This window comes from Mus pahari, chromosome 15 (assembly GCF_900095145.1).
Source record: "Mus pahari chromosome 15, PAHARI_EIJ_v1.1, whole genome shotgun sequence".
Lineage (NCBI taxonomy): Eukaryota > Metazoa > Chordata > Mammalia > Rodentia > Muridae > Mus > Mus pahari.
Genome location: NC_034604.1, coordinates 68,203,136 through 68,210,815, shown reverse-complemented (window position 1 = coordinate 68,210,815; position 7,680 = coordinate 68,203,136). Strand labels below are relative to the sequence as shown.

Here is a 7,680-nt window from a genome sequence, read left to right as displayed (position 1 = left end):
ACTGATGAGCCCAGTCCAGTTCTAGATCAGTGAACTCTACTCGTACATACTGATGAGCCCAGTCCAGTTCTAGATCAGTGAACTCTACTCGTACACACTGATGAGCCCAGTCCAGTTCTAGATCAGTGAACTCTACTCTTACATACTGATGAGCCCAGTCCAGAACTCTCTGATGAGTGCCAGGTGCATTTATCTGATTCTTACCTGGTATCCCAAAACACCTCAAACTCAACACCTCAATTCTGAAATGAAGAGATGTATTTCTATTGTCTATATCCACACCACCTAATCAGGTTTCTATGTTCAGACACATGAATGATTAGACAGACATGCAAATGATTGATTATAGATTGGTTGATTGATCTTAAAAGTATCTCCATTTCACTCACTGGGCAACTGAAGTAAACGTTAGTCCCATTTTGCAGATAAGAAAATTTAAAGTCAAAAGGGTTGAATATCTAGTTGTGGTTGGGCCACACCTGCAATCCCAGCACTCAGGAGGCTCTCCTAGAGTCTGAGGTCAATCTTCTAGACTGCATCATGAGTTCAAGACCAGCTAAGGCTACAAATTAAGACCCTGTCTCAGGGAGTAAGTGGTTAGTAACACACCAAAGCAAACAAATGGCAGAACTGGGGTAGTAGTAAGTGTAGAGCTTAGCCTGGAGGCTCACAAAGCATGGCAGAAAGTGCTAATTGCTCAAGGCCACTCCAACCCTTCCATTTGGTAAGAGAAACTGCCTTAACTAGACATACTCCTGTCTAAATAAACGATACAATAGTGTCTCTTAGTAAGCAGCCAGCCACTTCTTGGTACCTTCTTCCCCTGCTGCTTGGATATTTTAGCTACAACTCTGAAAGTCCTCCAGGACCTAAAGATCAAGGCCTATCCCTAGAGATGTCAGAAAAATAAACCACTAGGCCCCAAGACAATGAACTGCCACACTCACTATTGTACACCACTGAACTTCTGTGTGTGAGGGGCACTATAGGTATCATGTGGAAGCTACTACCGTAACTAAATCCCTATCCTAAAAGATACACAAGGCAGCTGGCCAGGGTGGCCCACTCCTTTAATCCCAGCACTTAGGAGGTAGAGGCAGGCAGATCTCTGTGAGTTCAAGGCCAACCTTGTCTACAAATCAAGTTTCAGGACAGCCAGGACAGAGAAACCCTGTCTGGAAAAACCAAAAATAAACAGAAGGCTTTGAAAGTATAAGAAAAAAAGAAAGAAAAAAGTGGAGAACTGATTGCCTGAGATGCCTGAGATAGCTTGAAGGAAGAGTGGTCAAAATTGTCTAAGTACTAACCAGACCCATCCCTGCTGAGCTTCTGAGTTCAGCCAAGATTGGGTGCATTTACACCAGTGGCTCTCAACCTTCCCAAATGCTGCAACCCCTTTTTTTTTTTTTTCTTAATTTTTTTATTTTATTTTCTTTTTCTTTTTTTTTTTTTTAAAGATTTATTTATTACATGTAAGTACACTGTAGCTGTCTTCAGACACTCCAGAAGAGGGAGTCAGATCTTATTACAGATGGTTATGAGCCACCATGTGGTTGCAGGGATTTGAACTCCAGACCTTCAGAAGAGCAGTCGGGTGCTCTTACCCACTGAGCCATCTCACCAGCCCGTTGCAACTCTTAATATGGCTCCTTAAGACATGGTGACCCCCCACCCCCAACCATTCAATTATTTTCGTTGCAACTTCGTAACTGTAATTTTGCTACTGTTATGAATCATATTGAATGTATATCAGTGTTGCCTGATAGACTTAGGTGACCCCTATGAAGGGGTCCCGACACACAGGTTGAAAACCACTGGTTTAGGGTATTATGGTCATATACAAGTGTTCAGAGCCAGGCGTGGTGGCACATGCCTTTAATCCCAGCACTTGGAAGGCAGAGGCTGGCAGATTTCTGAGTTCGAGGACAGCCTGGTCTACAGAGTGAGTTCCAGGACAGCCAGGGCTACACAGAGAAACCCTGTCTCAGAAAAAAAAAAAAAGACTCTGTCTCAAAAAACATTTTTCTGCAGCTGGAGAGATGGCTCAGTAGTTAAGAGCACTGACAGCTCTTCCAGAGGACCTGAGTTCAAATCCCAGCAACCACATGGTGGCTCACAACCATCGGTAACGAGATCTGATGCCCTCAGTTTAGTTTAGATATAAATAATATAAGGACAATATATAAACTACTAGCACAACATTAAGTTCAGAAATTAAGATCTGTTTTAAAACTAAAAAATGACTGGGGAAAAGTTTTTTAAAACAAGAGCAGCTAGTCATAATCACCATCGCCTCGCTGTTAAAGCCACTCAGAGGGGTCACCATCCGGAGCCAGGTTCTTCACACCCAGGACAGGGAGACTTCCACAGCTCTTTAGCAACGTGGAGCAGGGCAGCACACACAAGGACTTCCACAAATCTTCCCCACCTCTGTCTCCGGAAGGAGAGGAGCAACTGCCACTCTGTCACTCTGCACCCTGTCACTCTGCTTTCTGGGTCACAGCACTCACCCATGTTCGGCTGAGTCACAGTACTTGAAAGAGAACTTCAAACCCAGATACCCCACCACTCAGCCTAACTGCTGATATTCACACTCTTCAAGCCCCTTCTTATCCTGCTGAACTAGGGGTGTCGGAGAATCCTAGACATGAGAATAAGCACCACCCCAGAGAGAGAGAGGGATTGTGTACATTCAAGTGTGTATGAGTATGTACACGTGAGTGTGTATGTACAAGTGTGTATTATGATTATAAGTATCTAACATTTTAAAACCTGGGCTATGCAGTCAGACCCTGTTAAGGAAAGGGAGGGGGAGGGGAGGGAGGGGAGGAATGTCACATGGTGTCCGATTGCTTTCTGCTTACTCACTTTGAGAGCTCTCACTTACCACAGTGGCACTGCAAGTGCACAGGTACCTCTCAGTGCCTGTTTACAGTCACTGTTAAGTCAAATACCAGCGCTAGGGGCTCTGAGGATCTTCTGCATCCTTGACTTCAAAATTGTACTCTTGGTACATTTGTAGCAAAGCAAAATATTCCAAAGCATGTTTGTGATAGGCAGAATAACATGCTCCAAAGCGTCCACATTTTATGTGTGTAACTCAAGATTATGTTACTGCCATAAAAGCCAGGCATGGTGGCTTGAGCCTCTAATGCAGTACTTTGGAGGCTGTGGCATAAAAGGTTTTATGGAAGTTCAAGGAAGTGGAGAGAGAGACTTCAAAGATGTGACTGAATAAGGACAAAGAAAGTGGGGGCTGGGAGATGCTCCACCAGTAAAGTGTCAGCCACGCAAACATGAACTGACCTCAGATCCCCAGCGCCCAAGCAAAGATCAGTGATAACAGCAATAATAATTGTAAAGAACAAGCAACACTGTATGAGATTATCCTGGATTATCTGTATAAAACTGATCCAATCACATGGATCCTCAGGAGCAGGAGACGCCTTTAACCCCAGCACGCAGCAGGCAGAGGCAGGGGGATTTCTGAGTGTGAGGCCAGGCTGGTCAACAGAGTGAGTTCCTGGACAGCCAGGGCTACAAAAAGAAACCGTCTCAAAATTCAAGGAGGAGGAGGGGGAGGAGGGGCAGGAGGGGGAGGAAGAGAAGAGGGGGAACAATAACAAAAGATAGTCAACTGTGACAATATTTTATTTCTTTGCACAGAATGAGCCATGCTCATTTGTAAAAGTGGAGCTGAAAGACAGCAGGAGCCACTGGAAAAGCTGGAGACACTATATGCTTGTTTTTCGAGGGAATAAAAGATGGTTTCTTCTTGGGGCTAGAGAGATGGCTCAGCGGTTAAGAGCACTGACTGTTCTTCCAGAGGTCCTGAGTTCAATTCCCAGCAACCAGACGGTGGCTCACAACCATCTGTAATGGGATCTGATGCCCTCTTCTGGTGTGCCTGAGGACAGCTATGGTGTACTCACATAAATAGAAATAAATAAATCCTTAAAAAAAAAAAAAAATGGTTTAATTCTGAAGCCATTCTGAGTGACCAAGGCCTGGGATTACAGACTCAGGTTACCCCAAGTTCCATGACCCAACATGGGAGGAAACTGTATTTCATCAAATGAGACACGGCTGAGTTTGTACTTCTATCAAAAGGATCTGGAGGAGAGCAGTGCTCCATCTATTTCCTGCCCAGTGCTCCCTTGCCCTGCGCTCAAACTACTCTTCCACGAAGATAAATACAATCTTAAAGGGTGTCAACCTTTAAAAACAAAGTCCCTCTAGGTATCGATGACATTGAGAAGTTAGTGTTCGAAGTATGCCGGTGGTATTGTATTGATATTAAAAGAGGAGCCCTGGACCTCAGCCTCCTGCGGGTACTACTGAAAAGCTACACTTCACATTACTTTAAGATAATCGTGAGGGAGAATGCGTGTGAGGAGGAAGGCAGAAAGAACTAAACTGGAAATGGGATGTGAAAGCATTATCTTCGTTCAGTGTTTGTTCAGTTTTTTTTCTTCCTCATCATGCTGACAATCAAAACCAGGGCCTTGTGCATGCCAGGCAAGGATTCTACTACTGGATCATACCTCCAGTGGGTCTTAACCTGAGGGCTGGGACCAAATGACCCTTTTCCCAAGGGTCACCGAAGACCGTCGGACAACAGATATTTACATTACAATTCACAGTAGCAAAATTCCAGTTATGAAACAGCATGAAAATAATTTTATGGTTGGGAGTCTCTACAACATGAAAAAGAAATGTATTAAAGGGTCGCAGCATTAGGAAGGTTGAGAACCACTGCTCCCGCCTATCTAAACCTTTCCACAAAGCAACAAGACCTGACCAAACCAAACACAGACTGCTTAACTAACAGAGACTGTTTTGTTTATTAAGACAAGATTTCTCTGTACAGCTCTGGCTGTCCTGGAACTCACTCCACAGACCAGGCTGGCCTTGAACTCACAGCTACTTATTAACTTTGGGAGCTTAGTCAAGTACCCCAACCTCTAAAAGGCCAGCTCTTCGTTTTCTAGATGGGGATAGTTACCCTTGTCCAGTTTCTCCGAGTTGCCAAGAAGATTATCTTAAAACCTCCAGAGCAGGATAGTCGTTCTAGAAACCCATGAAGTTCATCCTATTAAGCAACCATTCACCTACAAACTACCTTCCACGACTGAGCCCTCAACTCAGGCAGGAGCACCTGGTTCTGGGAAGGCTACACAGCTCCTCGCCAACTCCACTCCCATTTCCTCATCTTCCTGCCCAAAACCGCCTCTCTAGACCTTCAAGGATTGCACTTCCTCTATCCCCAGTCTCAGGGTAGGGCTTTGGTAGCCCCGTTACATCCCTTCGCTGTTGTCCAGTACTTTCTTCCACCTGCTTTATCGCTCTACTTCCCACATACCCAGTGTGACCCTTTCCATCCTTCAGCTAACACCCAATGACTCAAGCAAATCCACCAAGGCAAAAAATAGACCAATGGTTGCAGGGCGTGAAGGAGGGAGTAGGAGCGGTTGCAAATGGGTACAGACCTCTTTCGAGGAGATAAAAATGTTGAGGGATTGCCGTAAGGAGGTACGATCCGTGAACAAGACTAAAAGCTCGTAAGCTGTACTTCAGGGGTACTTGTCGTTTTTACAGTACAGAATGATATCGCAATAAAAAAACGTGTGTGTCAGACACACTACGGCTCGCCCTGCCCATCACACGCCCATTTGTCCAGCCAACCTCGGCTGTCCGGGGTGTCCGGAAGCTCCAGCCGTTCCGGCAACCCCCGGGTCTCGGCGGGCCGGCCAGGGGTCCGGTTCACTTGGTTCTGCACACCCGGGCGCCGAGGGGGCGGGCGGACGAGGCCCGCCGAGCTCTGCACCGCTCCGGGCGGCCCAACCTTCCGGGCCCGTAGCCCTCCGGCGCGCGGCCGGTCACCTCCGGCTCAGACCCCGCGGGGCGGTGCCGCGCCGGGGAAGCCCACCTGTGTCAGCGTCGCGGACTCCGCTTTCAGCCGCGGCCGGCAGGCAGCAAGGGAACAGGAGCGCGGGCGCACAGGGGCCCGGGTGTGCACAGCAGCTTAGGCCTCCATGGTTCCGTAGGTCAGCGGCTCCGGCTCCCACCGCGCTCCGGCCCCAGCGGCTGTCGGTGCGGAGACGCAGGAGGAGTTGGGGTGAGAAGGGGGAAGCGACGGAGGACGCGGCTGGGGACCGAACGGCTAAGTGCGCGCCAGCAGCGGGCGGTCCCGTGGCACGCCGAGCGCACGTGCTTCTGGGAAATGTAGTCCTTCTGGCGTTCCATCCTCCTAGCGTCTCCCGGGCAACCACTTAGCCACGTGGCAAAGTGTGGAAACCAAAACCTCTAGGCTCCTGCGACTGACTGAGAGCGCCTGCACTGTTAACTTAATTGAGACTAAGGTGCCTGTTAATTCCTGCTGGACAATCACACCAATGTCATACAAGTCTTTTGTGGGCCTTTTCGAATTAAGAAATAAAATATTTTTAACAGAAAGATCTACTAGACCCTTCAGGAATATAATAGTTGCACCAGAATGAAAATCGCATACTGTGTAGTGTCAAAGTATGATATTTACCTGAGAAACTAAAGGAGGATTGTTCAGAGTTCAAGATCAGTATGGGCTGCATAATGAATGAATCAGAAGCCCGCCACAGCCGCATAACAAAACCCTGTCTCAAAACAAAACAAAACAAAACAAAAAGATGTAATTTGAGCCCGTAATCTTAAAGTACTCAAATGGCAAAGGCAATTCTGCTACATAGGGAAGCCAGCTTGGCTACATGAAATACTGTCTTAAAGAAAAATACGTAATTTGAAGTGAATTTTGAATTTGTGACCTGAGGTCAAAAAATTAATATCCTTGAGTATTTACTACTCCTCATGTAAAATACTTACAAATTGCGGCTGTTTTGGTAATAACCGTTCATATTATGGACTATTTCCTATGTGCTAGATGATATTGTGTTTATGTTTCCAAAACACCCTATGAAACAGCGATCACTCTTACCTTTATTATAGAATCACCATGTGCCAGTGTTCTCTGCAAAGAGCTATACCAATATTAGACTTTACTTTTACATTTATCGGAGGCAGTATGCGCATGCCACAGCACAAGGGTAGAGAATGAAGGATAACTCATAGAAGTTGCTTTTCTTCTTCTACCCATATGGATCCTATAATGGACTCTGCTCTCTGGGATTGATAGCAAGCGCCTTTGCCCATTGAACCATTTTGCCAGCCTAGACATTTTTTTTCCAATATCAATTGCCAGTAAATTCACTGAGCTTGCGGCAGAACAACGCATCCAAAAGCACGAGGTGCCCGGGGAGCTAGCTGAAAATAGGAAGGCACTTTACAAGGGCCAGCCACTGTAAAGGGTGGTACAGAGTCCTACTTAGGTGAAAACTGGTTTGTGAAGGTAGACATCATGATTCACACCTGTAAGCCTAACACTTGGGAAGTGGAGTGTAGTGGTTTGTATATGCTTGGCCCAGGGAGTGGCACTATTAAGAGATGTGGCCTTGTTGGAGTAGATGTGTCACTGTGGGGATGGGCTTAAATACCTTCAACCTAGCAGTTTGGTAATGAGTATTCTGCTAGCAGCCTTCAGATGAAGACGTAGAACTCTCAGCTCCTCCTGCACCATGCCTGCCTGGATGCTGCCATGTTCCTGCCTTGATGATAATGGACTGAACCTCTGAACCTGTAAGCCAGGCC

General features: G+C 46.5%; 1 protein-coding gene across 2 annotated transcripts in view; it reads right to left on the bottom strand.

Moving 5' to 3' along the window:
- The window catches only part of Dym (dymeclin), a 265,401-nt gene extending 259,229 nt beyond the window's left edge, over nucleotides 1-6,172 (bottom strand). For both annotated transcript variants that reach the window (XM_029546929.1, XM_021214259.2), the window contains exon 1: nucleotides 5,930-6,172. The gene's annotated coding sequence lies outside the window, so the exon portion shown is untranslated. The remainder of the gene's footprint in view (nucleotides 1-5,929) is intronic.
- Nucleotides 6,173-7,680: the final 1,508 nt, after the last annotated feature.